Below are 16432 nucleotides of genomic sequence, written 5' to 3'. Positions count from 1 at the left end.
GCCCGTTGCTGGTTGGCTAACTAGCAACAGGGTCTTGCCAGCCAATGGAATTGTGTGATTACAAGCCAGGGGAATCCCATAAAAGAGGGCTCCCCTGGCCCAGAGAGCCAGTCCGGATTTACCTTATGCCTTGCCAATAAACCAAGAGCTGACTGTCACTCGACTCGTGTCTTACTGCCTGCGCGATCTAACACTAAATTCAATATTTAATCCCAATAACTTTGTATACTGATCTATCATGAGTAAGTTCTGGATAATTTTCATTGCAAGCCATTGGAAACTAGACTCTTTTGAGGATGTAAATTAGCTTCAGCTGAAATGCAGGATCCCCAACCTTTTCAGAAGACTAGACATCATAGTAAGAAAGCTTTCAAATGTGAATCTGAATACAAGAGAGAGAGCCAACCTTATAGTTAAATTATCTGAAAATGTTAATAGCTATCCTTTTCAATTATCTGGAGTTATCTTTAATTGAACCAAGTATAGTGGAAGAGGGCAACTATCTACTGCTAGATGTCATTCCTTCTTAGGGCACCAGTCTGAAGAAGATGGGTAGTATATCACCATTCTTCATTCCATGTCCTAATAGCATTCCTACAATTTTAAGAACTATTCCCCTAAAACATGGAAAAGGTGACTATGAGATGAAGGAATAAAATGGTACTCTGTCTTGAAGGGTACAATCCAAATTTCAGTTGCCACATTATTCAAGAGGGATGTGCAACCACATCCTGGAGTATTGGCTTCTTTGGTCTAGGATTCCTACCTCCCAGCAATTCCCCACTGGCAGAATGGAACACCCTATTCCATTCTCTTCCCAGTTCTCTTTTCAGTTTATTTCTTTCCCAACAATCAGTTGGCTTTTCACAATCAGTTTAGTCCTGTCCCTTTAATTTTGCAGTCCTTAAGATCCTTCTAGGTTTTGTGATATTACCATTGTGTTAATGAAGGGTGCCATTTTGGTTTAAAAGGAAAGATTAACCCTGTATTAGAATCTATCAAAAGTGAGTCATCTGGGCCTGAAAATTGCATATGCCTCTCAACCTCCATTTTTTACTCTCAGGGTCTTCCAAGATTATGCCATGAAAAGTTAAGTTGGAAACTTTTGTGGGTTTTTAGCAGCATATGGTTGTCTTTTTTTACAAATAAATACTAACAATGTTTCTATTCTGAATACATATCTTAGCTCATCCCACCATAAAAAAACCTCTAATAATGGGAGGAACAGAAAATATCAGCATTATCTTTACTGATAATGTCACTGCATCATCACCTCTATCATCATCTCCATCATCATGTCCCTCATGGCTCAAAAAAGTGAAACAGAAATGTATCCTGAATTGCATTGAATTCTTCAGCCCTGAAATGTATTATATGGAAAGAAAGATTACCCATAATTTATATATTCATTAATTCGGATCCACCACATACACTCTACAGAGATTTACTCAGATCTGGATCTCATAATCTTTGAACATGTAAGTGATTTCATTCCATCAGTAAGACTGTCTTAGTCAAGTGGCCCAAATATTTACGGAATAGCAAATAGCAAACATGCTTGCAGTTAAGTGCATTTCATGTTAGAAAGAGGGCTGCTATGTGGTCAGTGGGATGATCTGCCAGCCATAGTATCTTTAAAGTTCTCCAGTTGGCTGCCTGAAGTCTTGAGAACAGCTTCTTCTATATAGAGAACATTTAGCTTGGCCTCTGGTTTAAGAGGAAGAAAGTCTATAAGTTTTTGTAAGAAATTATTTTTAACCCTGGAGGGAGGGATAAATTATTGCCTCTCTCAGTCCCAGCAATCTCTGTGAGATTCTTGGCATTAACATGCTTCCCGTCAGGAGTTCTATAATCAGCCATTCCAGTGATCTATGGTTCTAGAAAAGTGTTACTCAACCATGAGAAGCTTAAGGCCTGTGGGCCTCAACTGTCAGCAGCTGGGGAATTCTGGGAGTTGAAGTTCGCATGTCTTAAAGTTGCTAAGGTTGAGAAACTCTCATCTCCTAGGACAGGGGTAGGCAACCTTGGCTCTTTTATGGACTTTTATGGACTTTTATGGACTTTTATCCATAAAAGTCCATTCTGGACATTCTGGGAATTCAACTCCCAGAATTCCTGAGTTCTGGGAGTTGAAGTCCACGAGTCATAAAAGAGCCAAGGTTGCCTACCCCTGTCCTAGGAAGACTTGTGTTTATCATCACAACACTGAGCAACATTCTGCTCCAGTTTATTATTTTCAGGAAATGTCAAGGGCAGGATTGCAAATGATACCCCATTTTGCATTCCTGGAATGGAAGCACTTTATGTTGGAATCAATTGGTGTTCTGACATAAAAGCAAAAAAGCAAAAAGCAAACCCACATTCAATTGAATATTATGTTTGTCATTTCTGTAGGGAGGCAGGTTAGCAATTCCCATCATGCTGAAAAGTAACTCAGTTCATCAGTGAATGAGTTGCTCATAAACGATGTTCTTGTTATAAGTTGCATGAAATGTTCTTATTGATGAGCACTTCCTGTGATGCTCACTCATCCTCATGGGGACTTTGAACGAGAGTTCTGTCCACTCCCATCAGGATAAAGAAGAAACTCTCCGTTAAAAAAAAAAAAGCTAGTATGCATTCTGTAGTCTAAGACAGAGAAGAAACATCTGCTGAGCGTTTCCTCTTTGTTAACGCTGCAAAGTCTGCAATTTTTCAATAGCTGTTAAGTAAGTAAAACAAAAAGAATTCTTCAAATCTTTGGGGAACTCTTTTACTGGCCATTTCCATTAATAATATTTGAGAAAGTGTGGAGCTTTTCATTGATGCGGCCTGCATTCCCAGAGAGTGTTCCAACCCTATAAAAGCAGCTAATAAAAATATATCTGGCTCTAGTTTCCACAATGAAATGGCTCCCCTGACTGCAGCACAATTCTCTAAGATGAAGAAGCTTTTTCCAGCACTGTGTCTCATAGGCGTGAACACGATAACAAGAGCAACGAGAAGCTTATGGTCAAAGAATTGTCTGCTCAGTTTAAATGGATATGCAAAACACAGTTTCACTGATTTTGGTTCTCATTCCTCCCCTTCTCCTTCCACCTCCTCCTTCACAAGGTTGAGATGATAGACTCTGATTGACATGTTTGCCCATTTCTTTCCTGTAAACCATTCCTCTTATATGTGTAATTGGCCTTATTCTTTTTTATTGCGTTTTTTCTCACATTCACCTCTCCATTCTCTGTTCTTTGGGCAAGATCCTGTTTTCTTTGATGTATCTTTGAGCAGTTTCTCTGATGAACTGTAAATTCCTCTTGCCTTGTTTTCTTTTTTTGTTTTCCTCAGATCTAGTTTCCACTCTCAGCTGCCTCTTCAACCCCAGCATCTCTGAGCTCCAGGTTTCCTCTTCTCCCATCTCTTTTGCTTTCCTAGCAACTGGACTGTAAATTAGTGTTTTGCAAGCAGTGAAATATATTGAGCCTTCCCCATCTGAAGCTATCAGAGGCTTCATGGCTTTAAATACATCCCTGAATATCTCAAAGGTGCTTTTTTCAAAAGGCCCCCAAAAGGATTATGTTTTTTACCCTTGAGGAAGAAGAAGAAGAAGAAGTTTCACTTCTCCTCCAAGAAACTTCATCAGTTCTGGTTGGATGGTGGGGTGAATGGATGGAAGGATTAGTTTTGACAGGATGTTGGGGTGAGGGTGGAAGGATTATATTTCTTTGCAGTCATCTGGTCATTAGCACTCTCTCTGAGAGCCATTGAGGCCACTTGGGGGTTTATCTGTGCCCTCAGGGTCATCTGAATCAGAGTGCAAATGGGTGTGGAATCTTCTTGGAACTGCTGAAAGGACCGTGTTGTAGACAGAAGACAGGTGGGTATTATATTCCTTCCCCTCTGTTGAGGGAGGGTTGTTCAGTTCTAACATTGATGCCCTTTTTTACCCCTCTTTCAAACTAATGGTCCTCTCTATCCAGAATGTGGGCAAAAAGGCCCCAGATTGAAGCCAACCCATCTTCCCAAGGAGTCCAGCAAGAGTCACTAGCCAACAGCTTCTCTACTTTGGTTCTGCAACACCTCCCAAAAGCAATGGGTTTATCAAAGATCGCCTGTTCCTGGGTAATTTCTTTATCAGTACAGTAATTTATTTGATAACCTCCAGCAGAACATAAAAGTCTTACATTAATTTATGTAGGCATATAATACAAGACATAAAAATGAAACCAACACAGTAAAAATCCTATTTTTTTCTACCTAGAAAGAATGAAATATAGTGATGTAGCTTGGGACCAGGAGACCACATCTGAAAAAAATTATGGAACTCATATTTCACACTCAGAATATATAATATATAATAGCATAAGTAGATTTCTGTCTTTACCTTGAAACAGCACACTATTTAAAATAAACAATGTGCTCCAAATAAGTTAGGTCAGCCTTTCTCAACTTTTCTATCCTGGAGGAATTTTTGAAATAATGTTAAGGTCTCAGGAAATCCCTGCACAAAAATTGCACGTGCGTGCGTGCACACACACACACAAAGACAAAAACTTCACCATACAATTCATTTCAAACCTATACCATCCATATTTTACAATGTTAACAATAATAGCAAAGCAGCAGGTCAGCAGTTAAGTCACAGGGTGTAAAAATGCCACCACTGCAAATGCTAGTATTGCATAGTGTGCAAAGTTGAAAAAATGTTTATTTTTAATTTTTTGGTCATGTTCTCTTAGCACCCCTTACAGAAACCTTGGGTTTTGTGGCATCCCAGTTGAGAAAGGCTGAATTAGGCAATGTAAGAGATTCAGATAATTCTCCAGATGTTTTGTAAAATCCTGAATATCTGGAAGAAGAATATAAAGTAGAGATGTGGTTAATCAATATAAGGACCAGGAAATGAAAGTATGGGTGAATTAATACTTTATTTGTTTGCTTAGTGGCTTGTTTGATATCTGTCCTGCCTTTTCTCCATAAGATAGAGGTGATGCTCAATCCTTCAAACCACAGAAGACTTCTAAGCAGAATAATTCATTCTGCTGATTCCTGTTATATTGATTCCAAAAAGGATTTCAGGTAGTAAATTGGGGGAGGGGGGAAATAGACCTTTGGACTTGAAAAATTGCTTGCAGACAAACTCATTAACTGCAACTGATGAAATAGAGAAACAGAATTCCAGAAAGTGTACCCAGTAATATGACACTGATGAAATGTCAGCCAGAAATTAAAATGTCACTGAGGCAGCATCTCTGAAAGCAAAAAATTGAATCCAAAGGACAATATTTTGCCGTTTCTGAAGTGGGAATATGTAAACAATAATAAACTTTCTGCCTCCACAGAGTAAATGAGATTCTAATCAAAATTAGATTCATTTGATTAATGGTAGATTTGTGACATTCTTTGGTTAAAAGTACATATTTACTTGAAGGTCTTTGCATAATACACTCTACCTGATGGGTACTCATGAAGCTCTTTTCTGATATGTTTTCAACATTTTCAGAAGCATTATACTAGTGTGTGTGCATGTGTGTGTGTGTATAAAAATACATTTTCATAAAAACATAGTTGGAAGGAACCTTGGAGGTCTTCTATTCCAACCCCTTGCTCAAGCAGAAGACCCTATACCATTTCAGACAAATGGTTGTCCAGTCTTTTTTTTGAAAGCCTCCAGTGATGGAGCACCCACCACTTCTGATGGCAAGCTATTCCATTGGTTGATTGCTCTCACTGTTAGGAATTTTCTCTTTAGTTTTAGGTTGCGTCTCTCCTTGGTTAGTTTCCATCCATTGTTTTTTGTCTTGCCTTTCGGTGCTTTGGAAAATAGTTTGATCCCCTCGTCTTTGTAGGAGTCCCTCAAATATTGGACCCTGCTATCATGTCTCCTCTAGTCCTTCTTTTCATTAGACTGGACATACCCAATTCCTATAATCATTCTTTGTATGTTTTAGCCCCCAGCCTCCTAATCATTCTTGTTGCTCTTCTCTGCACCCTTTTCAGAGTCTCAATATCTTTTTTATATTGTGACTAGAAGTAGATGCAGTATTCAAATGTGGTCTTGCAAAAAAGAAAGAGAGAAAGCCCTACTAAAAGTGCCCCAAAGTTTAGACTTTTGTCACACTGTATAGTATGAGGAAATATGCAAATGTGGCTGAGTGGCCACTCATATTATTCCTCCATAAAGTTGTCATTCATGAACTTTGGCTTATAGTAAAATGTCTTGTATCATTTGACCAGAGAACACCAGCTATTATCACCAAAAAAAAGAGCATATTATAAAAGCCAAGGAAGTTGATAAAAAAGTAAAAACTACCACTACAAAATGTATTCATTTCCCTCAAGATAATCAATAAAAAAACACCCAAAGGTTTCCTTCAGAGGTGATGCAAATTATGTTTGTACTGAAAGCAACTTAAAGTGATCAGCTAGTGTGGATAAAAAATAGATGTTAATTTCTTCTCTACATGCCTCAATACTTAGTACAGCTTGAATTTAATAGACCAGAGATCTGAATCACCACAAAGCAGCTTCGTACTATAGTATATTGCGTGCAAGTGAGCGAATTACATTTTTGAGTTATACAGTAAATGGCTTCCATATGGTTGATACATCCTTCTGAACTTTTACAAGAGCAAGCAACCATATGACTGCTTCAGGTTTTACTGAGCACCTATTGAGGCCAGGGATTAACTCTTGGCCCCTAAGGAGTACCTAATTAGTTCAATATGACACTCAAATAGTGAGAAGAATGTCAGCATTCAGATTATATTCATGGATGACATTTTAGCAGAGAGTGTTAAATGCCAAGGGCAGGTTATTTAGATAGTAAAATTCAAAATTACTCCTCTTACATGAATGAATTTGTTTCTTTGAGCCAAGTTCTGTTAACACAATGTGATTGTGGGGAGAAGGTACCCACACACATATGACTTTGTTACACAGAATAAAAGACAGATGCCTAGTGTTGGTAAAGTGTTGGAAAGAATTATTTCCCTAATTTGTGATCACTTCCAATCCAACCCTTACAGATATTGTGCTAGGATGCAGGTGCAGTGGTGGGACACATATTGCACACAGTTTCTTACACACTAGTCCTCATGCCCAGAGTTGCTTTTTGTGTGACATGGGTGTCTATATAAATTAGAATTAATTAGTTAATTCATATTAATGAATATGAATAAAATATTAAAATTACCTCAATTACTGGGCAGAATTTACATTATAATATTGTGGCCCATGTTTTGTCAATTGCATAGCAAAATGTACATTTTTGTGTAGATATCTAGATAGTACAATATCTCTGTGTTGCTTTTTTGGGGTTTGCAATAAAAGGAAACCACATCACAAATGTATTTTCTGGCTAATATATGTAACAGATGGACTGATCTAATTTATGTTTGAGTAAGTATAATCATAAACATCTATTCCAAGACAGAGATGAAAACCCATGACCTTTTGTACATACATCTTTTGCATGATAAACATCCTGAAAAATATAGAGGCTATGCTAAAGTACATTGGGAAATAATATACTAACTCTACATTAGATTAGATGAAGAGATTACAAAGGCATAAAAGGGCAAATAATTGCACAAAGGATTTGTTCTGTTTTCAAGTGGAACAGAATGCTATGGCTTTTCCCAGCTTCTCACATCCCCTTCCCAACCCCAAACCACATTTGTGATAAGGAAACAAACTGGAAGAATTCTGTGTAGCAGCTTTATGTCTTATTAGAGCCAACATATACTGTAAATATAGTTAAAGAGATCAGTGGGAACTGTGTGACAATCCCATCTTCAAAAATTATGTACTGACACCCAGCCAAAAAATTAGACAAATGAAAATAACTATATCATTTTGAGGAACAGACACCTTATTGAAAATAGAACAGTCGAATTGGCCAGTCAAATTAAGTATCTAATATCACTGGTATTCATTGTGGTATAGACAGATAGAGATTCATTCATTCATGAGATTTATAAGGTCACCCAATTCAAACAATGCAATTCTGGATGGTTTAGATAATAAACAATAAACCAAACAAAAACAAAACAGAGCTAATATCATATACTGTATATTAAACATATGCAATATACAAATTTTCTTTACTTCTTCTTTTAACAAAACAGCAACTAAACTAGATTACAAAAGGAACTTTCACTGAATTGGCCCATAATGCCGGGGGGGGGGGGAAGAGTCAGGTTTTAATGGTTTTCCCAAAGGCCAGTAAAGTTGGGACATGTCAGGGTTGATTTTTCCAAAAACAGAAGCAACCCCAGAACAGGCATTCTTCCTAGTCCTATAAAATGACAACATTTAGCAGAAGGAACCTGGAATATGCCTCCCTGTGGGAGCTGGCATATGTTCTTCAGAGAAGGTGGTCCCTCAAGTAACTTGGACATATGCCATGTAGGGCTTTAAAGACGATTACCACAACTTTGGATCACATCTGAAAGCAAAGCAGAATGAGCAGGCAGCTGTGTTGACATGACACATTATGGAGTAAGAGACATCATTATCAGTGAACTTACATGGGCATCAGAAGATACATTCATAACTACCCATGCTTCTGCATTCTAGATCATTTTAGATTCTGGATTTAACAGTCCTATGAAGGGCTGGGCTGATAATGATGTCTCTTACTCCATAATGTGTCATGTCAACTCAACTGTCTGCTCATTCTGCTGAATGAGATACCATACTTCTCCCCAAAGTCCTTTTCTGATGGTATTATGAGGAATTTTAATACTAGACTAAATGTATTATCAGATGTTTATGAAATGTATGGTGGGATTCAAATATGTGAACAACCAGTTCTCTGTGTGGATGCCACTTCCGGAAGTCCATTCTGGGCCTGGGCAACAAAAAATTAGCTACCGGTTCTGCCGAAGTGGTGAGAACCGGCTGAATCCCACCAATGAAGTTGGCCAATTCATTGTTCATATAAATTTAATAAATAAATGAATAAATGTTTTCAACTAGACGTGGCTCCTTGGAATGACAATTCAGTTTTCATTCATGATGTATTTTGAAATATGCATATTGATGGATATATAATCTATAACTGCACAATTACAATTCTTAGGCTTCAGTTTACATCATCATGACATCATCTGAACTGTTATTTTATAGTTGCAGGGTTCAATCCACGTTTTAATTAGTGTTTGTATTTTAAAAAATTCTTACAATGACAGAAGGCAAGCAGAATATGAATACATCGCAAAGGAATCACCTGCTGCTCAGCAAACAGATAAAGCTCCAGGGTCAAATTAATAATGTCAAGTTTCAATATTAAATAGGAGTAGAAGCTGTAAATTATAGCATAATGTTACATTACTGAAGCAATAACTGTGAGAAATTAGCAGACCAGATGTTGTACGCATACCTATTAACATGCTGCATTTTCTAAAAGAGTAATCTAATGACAGTGACATTTTTAGAACTGCTGAGTCCCCTAATTATAACAGCCATGTGGCCTATGAATGCTGTAAAATTGCTCTCTGCAGCGATTTAATTTTACTACTCTAGATGTCATCATTTAAATCTTCTTACATCTAAATCTTGCTATTACGGTAGATATGAGCCAAGGCACTCACTAGGGTGGCTAGCTGTAGGGTTGTTTCTCATAGAGATCCATCTAATGGTCTGATTGCAAATCTACCTCCCACTGACATGTAAATGTTGAATTAAATGCAGCTAGTTTAATTTACTGTCAGGTCATTCATCCTGTTTCTTCCTTGGACACCTCATGAAAATAAGCAACTTGCTTGCCAAGATCAAATATAAGAACTTTTCTGGCACTGCAGTTTGAAGCAGAGGCCATCCAATTGAAATTTAAAGGACTCCTAATGAATGGTATGAGGGGGGGAGGGAGGGAGGGATGGAGGGAAGTGATAAGTTTAAGAAAATCATCAATGATTCAGGGCAGAGGAATATAAACTGATCCCCTCTAAACAGCTTGGATTTTTGTTTTCATGTGCCTTGATCAGCATGGTCAATGGCTAAATACTGTATGATGGGATCTATTGTCTAAAACAACAGTTTTCAGACTCCTGACTTATGAATTCAACTTTAGTTCATTTTGATATTAATCTATATTTTTTGGTTACATGGCAAGAAATGCAACCAGGGTTCAGTAGGAGCACTTTTTTTTTTATTAAAGGTTTTATAAAGATTACAGTATAAACCCCCATACCCACCCCAAAACCCCACCCTCCCCCTCCCCCACTTCCCAGAGCTGAACACAGGGTTACAAATATAATAATCAAAATCTATCTAACATTAACCAACTATTAAAATAACCAAGTCCATAATACGCTTTAACTCCCCTCTAACACAAATTTAAACAAATTAAAGTTAAACACAATAATAAACATATTCATAACCTAAATATTAAACAATACCATACTAATATTAAAAATAATAATAATATCATCTAGTTAAAACTAACAAAAATTCCATTAAAATAAACTATTAATAATAACAATACTCTAGAGTTTACTCATAACCCAAATGAAACTTTTTAGTCCCATATTTATTCTGAATATAATCTATCCATCTTCTCCAGACCGAGATATATCTTTCTTGTGATTGATCCTTCAAATAAGCGGAAATTTTAGCCATTTCTGCTAAATTTCAGTAGGAGCACTTTTGTTTCAGGAACCACAACCCTTTTGCTAACTAAAGCCACAACATCAAAAGGGAATTGGGTAGCATCTTTTTCAATTATCAAATTTTATCAAAAGGCACAAGGAACCATTCAGCCTAAAACAGATTCTTGCCAGCAACTAAAACAAAGTGTAATTATGTTTTAATTAACCCACATTTATACCAACAGCACATCCCAGTCAATTTCACACATAAGATTAAAAGTACTTTTACATGCTTCCCCCCCCTCATATGATATATTCCATTATTTGTCAGCATTGCCCCTTTGAATTCTAAGTTAGACAAACAGGCTTTTACTTTTTACAAAATAATTAACGGACACTCATTTAATTGGAACTCAAATAAAGACAAAGTAATATCACAGCATTTAAATCTTCCTGGTCATTTGAATTCAGATTTCAAAGTCACTGTGTTAGAACAAAGAAATGTGACCAGCCTCATAGAATGACAGACTGCCACATTCATAAACATAGAAGGGCTTTAGGCTATCTCAGTAAGCCTTAACAAACACAATGAGTTTTTTTAGACATTAGATACTCATCATCTGTCTCACAGGTAACCTGCATCTGCATAACCACCCCTTTTTCTCCCCCACCTTTTTTCCTTATTGCTTGTCAAATCCCACCTCAGTTTAACTTGTTCTGTGCATCTGATGAAGTGAGCTATAACTTCCTGCACTGTATTTTAATTGTGCATTTTTTTTCTTTCTTTGCCTCGCATACTCTTCTAAACCTGTCCTCCTTAACTTCTGAAGAAGTAAAAAATTATGGAAAAAGAAAAATGCACAAGAGGTTTCTAAGTGGAGCTGATACCACCTAGTCTTCATAAAATGCTATGATTGAGCAATGGCTGTTATACCAATTCTAAAGAGTCATTTAGAAAAATTCATTGGATCTAATCCACCGTATTTAAAGGCGAATGTTAAAATAATAAAAAAGGAACTCTGTTGCCACGTGTTTTGCATGTTAGAATAGAATAGAGCTGAAAGGGACCTTGGAGGTCTTCTAGTCTAGCCCAGGAGAACCTATACAGTCTCAGATAGGTAAATGTTTAGTCTCTTCTTAAAAATCTCCAGTGATGGAGCGCCCACGATTTCTGGGGGTAAGCTGTTCCATTGGTTGATTGTCCTCACTGTCAGGAAGTTTCTCCTTAATTCCAGTGCTTATAAAAGAAATTTAAAAATTGAACAGTGCTTATAAAAGAAATTTAAAAATTGAGGGGGTTTTATCTGATTTCCTCACTAAATTCCAGCATTCTAAAGAAGCCATATTTATGTGAATGAGTGATTTTAAGAAAGTAAGAAGAGAGTTGACAAAAGCATTAGAACTTTCCCATTTATTAAACAAATAGAAACTTTGATCCTGCCAATTAACCTTTAGAGAACGTTTGACAACACATGTTCGATATTTTTTTTCAAAAGTTACAAAATTATACATTTAAAAAGAATAAGCCCAACCTTGGTTTTTTTGTATCTTTAATATTTCATATCCTGCTTTAACATGTGTTTATGGCCCTTTGGTTAATAAGCTTAAGTAAATAAGCAAGTTTGCAAATTTTTCTAAGGTTACTTGAAAGCACACCTTACTGACAAAAGCAAGCCTTACTTCTAAGTAAATATGCAGAAGATTGAATTGTAAGCTACTACCCTAATACATCTCCATTAACAAGTTTACAAATATAAAGTGTCTATCTCAGATAAAACTAATGGCTCTTGAAGCTTGATTTGGGCAGTTACTCTTCTGATCAGATATATTCTGTCTGATTTCTTTGCTTAATTTTTTTAAAGTTATAGATAAGTAACCGAAAGTTAGCTTGAACAGTTATAGTCATTTTCCATATTAATTAAATATTTGTTTTAAAGAAGTTTCTGAAGGTGAAGGGTTCATAAACAAAGCACTGGAAGTTCTGTGAATTTAGATAATTTCAAACTTGTAAACAAAAGCTTTTGCATGGTCTAGAGATCAGCAATTAACAGTAATTAGTGATTGCATCTGCTGTTGTTTGCCAAATTCACAGTAGCAAGTAAGTACAAAAGAAGTTAGAAGATCACCTTGGATACACCACTGTGTTTCAATTTCCTTTATTAATCTGCCTTGAATGCTAATGGAGATCTATCTTCAGGGAATTGGGAAAATTTTATCCATTGTTGTTTATATTACCTTTCAACTAATTATCACTTTTCCCTCTCTCCGCAGATTGGAATGGACCTATCTATAAAATCTGGTAGAATAATTTGTAAGGCAACACAAAATATAGAAATTGTAGAATTTTAGCACTATTAATATAGTCGTGTGTGTGTGTGTGTGTGTGTGTGTGTGTGTGAGAGAGAGAGAGAGAGAGATGTATTAAAAGTCAACCCCATAGATCAATCACCATATGTTTTGTTTAGTAAAGTTTTTACTTTGTTGTTGTTGTTGTTAGTTGAGAAGTCGTGTCCCACCCATTGCGACCCCATGGACAACGTTCCTCCAGGCCTTCCTGTCCTCTACCATCTTCTGGAGTCCATTTAAGCTCACGCCTATTGCTTCAGTGACTCCATCCAGCCACCTCATTCTCTGTCGTCCCCTTCTCCTATTGCCCTCAATCTTTCCCAGCATTAGGCTCTTCTCCAGTGAGTCCTTCCTTCTCATTAGGTGGCCAAAGTACTTGAGTTTCAACTTTAGGATCTGGCCTTCTAAAGAGCAGTCAGGGTTGATCTCCTTTAGGACTGACTGGTTTGATCGCCTTGCAGTCCAGGGGACTCGCAGGAGTCTTCTCCAGCACCATAGTTCAAAGGCCTCAATTCTTTGGCGCTCAGCCTTTCTTATGGAAAAATTTTTTTTACTTAGGAATGCTCAAAGGTCATATGACAAATGAATAAAGAAATATTTAGAAGTAAATAGAACCCAAGTCAAACATTTAGAGCAAGAGGCCTGACCTTTTATACACTCTGTAATATGATTACTGTAGCTTACTTCAGATCAGCAGCTTCACAGGCCTTTTAATATACTGTAAATATTTCTGTACACCTATAGAAAATATCAGATTATAAATTACCCTATTAGCATATATTTTAAATTTAATTCTGTCTTTGAATTAAAATATTACCTTATTTGGAATTTTAACAGTAGTCCCATGAATCACTTCAAGAAAACTAAATATCAGACTTCTTTAACTTTTTATACTTCATCTCTATTGCAATTCAACTCCTCAATTCAACCATCACCATTGGAGATTATGGATGGTGAACTTTAATACACCTGGAAGGCACCAGGTTGAGAAGGCTATTATGCCCCATAATGTTATTAATACTCTTTTTACAAAGATCAGTTCTCACCACATAGCAACCCTCTTTTGAGATAAGGGGACATTTCAAATAGCAGTAGAGATGAAGATATATTCACAGATGATTGTGCAGAGTTTTCTTGGAAAGTGACTATAACAACAGGAACAGTGTTGGACCAAGCTAGAAGTACATCTCATCAGAAGGTGGTCTATGCTTGGTTTCATATACACATATATCAGCCTCAGGATGAAACTGGCTCNGAAACTGGCTCAATAGTAGTAACTGCAAGAGGGATCTTGGAGTCCTAGTGGACAATCACTCAAAAATGAGCCAGCAATGTGCTGCAACTGCAACAAAAGCCAACACAGTTCTAGGCTGCATCAACAGAGGATTAGAATAATCCTGTCACACCTGCCAATTTAATAAATAAAATCACTCTCACATGAACACCTCACTACAGAACCGATAGGCAAGTGTGCATCTATCAAACTTTTTCCCAGCCTAACTTACTAAACAAGAAGAAATGTTGGAGCACCAAACTTACATGAAGGATTTATTCAAAGAGCAAAGTTGCTCTAAAAACCGATGAGCCATATTTAACTTTGAAAAATGTCCTATGGAATGGCCTTTATTTGAACACTTAAAAATACACTCTGTTTAGTTCTGAAGGCTTAAGTCTGCAGAGCCAATATGACTGAGGGAAATTTATTCACTGAGCAGAGTACGTTCAAAGTTCATAATGTAAACAAAATCAAAACAACCCCCATCCCCACTAAAACTCAAGAGGCCCAAACAAATGGAAGGAATGAGAGATGGAGCAGTAGTTTACAGTTATTTCTGCTGGAATGCTTCACTTTGGCAGGTCATAAAGTCCTGGTGAAGACTCAACCATTATTTCTCTGAATTTCAGCACATCTATGGTCCACTCCCCTCATCCACATTCTCTTGTCTGATCTAAAAATTAGATCTTGTTTATATAGACAGACCAATATAGATGTTTACTTTTTTTTAAAAAGTCCATATTTCCAGAGTCATAGTTGTTTTAATGCATATCTTTCTGAGAGCCATCAGTTCTGTCTATTTCAGCTGAAGTTACTCAGCTTCAGAAACTGCAGTTTTGGCTTCCTCTCAGTGGCATCCAAAGATACAAACAGCTGTATCTTTCTTTCCTGATTACAGCTAGTCCTCAACTTATGACCACAACTGAGCCCAAAATTTCTTGCTAAACAAGACAGTTGTTAAGTGAATTTGTCCCATTTTATGACCTTTCTTGCCACGATTGTTAAGTGAATCACTGCAGTTGTTAAGTTAGCAATACAGTTGTTAAGTGAATGGGGCTGCCCCATTCACTTTGCCTGTCAGAAGGTCACCAAAGGTGATCACATGACCCCGGGGCTTTGCAACCATCATCAATCTGAGTCAGTTGCCAAGCATCTGAATTTTGATCACCATGGGGATACTGCAGCAGGCATAAGTATGAAAAATGCTCATAAGTCCCTTTTTTCAATGCCGTTGTAACTTTGAACGATCACTAGATGAACTGTTGTAGGTGGAAAACTACCTGTACTGCTCATTTCATATATACTGCAGAGAGAGAGAGAGAAAAGTGTTTCCTAAGCAGCAGTGGAAAAGGAATGCCCAGTTTCTAGATCCCATCTGAAATTCCTTTCTGCCCATCATGGGAAGAACCTAAAAAAAAAAAAAAAGCAATAAAAGAGGTGAAGAGGTCTCCGAGATTGCTTCCCATCTCTTTAACTTTCCCCCTTTTTAAAAATAATTAGTTTTATGATGTAAAATCATAATAATGTATTTCTGAAATAGATGGCACTACTAGCTCTAAAACAGGGGTCTTCAAACTTGGCCCTTTTATGACTTGTGGACTTCAACTCCCAGAATTCCTCAGCCAGCATGCACGCTGGCTAAGGAATTCTGGGAGTTGAAGTCCACAAGTCATAAAAGGGCCAAGTTTGAAGACCCCTGCTCTAAAACATATTCTGCTTTGGAACAGCACATTTGTAAAAAAAAAAAAAACCAACAACAACTCATAGATCAGCTGAGTGATGTGGTTTCCTCCTTTGTAGCATTCTCACACGAACTGCAATTCTATGTGAAATAAGGTGAAAACTTTGCTCGTGATGAGGAACGGTGCAATCGTAGCTAGTGTAGGGAATTTGGGGAGCTATGCAAGCCCAGGAAATGCACACACCGGACTGATATTAACGTGGAGTCAGCAAATGTTAAAGTGATGAAGAACCTGAACTAAAAAGTAAAGCTGTAAAGAGGAAATACATGGGCTATAAAATCTGAACAGTTACTATTTTTGTTTTTAAGCATTCTTCTTTGGAGACAAAACTCTTCCCTTGGCAAAGAAAAAGAAACATCTTGTATTTTTTTATTGTATATTTATAATAAACATTTAGGAAAAGGAAAAGAATAAAGGACAGACAAAGAAGAAACAAAAATGAAAATACGAAAAAATAAAGCAAAACAGATAAGCAGGGAATTTATAAACATCATAAAAATAGC

The sequence above is a fragment of the Protobothrops mucrosquamatus genome, unplaced genomic scaffold (assembly GCF_001527695.2).
Source record: "Protobothrops mucrosquamatus isolate PMUCROS unplaced genomic scaffold, P.Mucros_1.0 scaffold1740, whole genome shotgun sequence".
Classification (NCBI taxonomy): Eukaryota; Metazoa; Chordata; class Lepidosauria; order Squamata; family Viperidae; genus Protobothrops; species Protobothrops mucrosquamatus.
The sequence above is the reverse complement of the archived record's forward strand: the minus strand, read 5'-3'. Positions refer to the sequence as shown.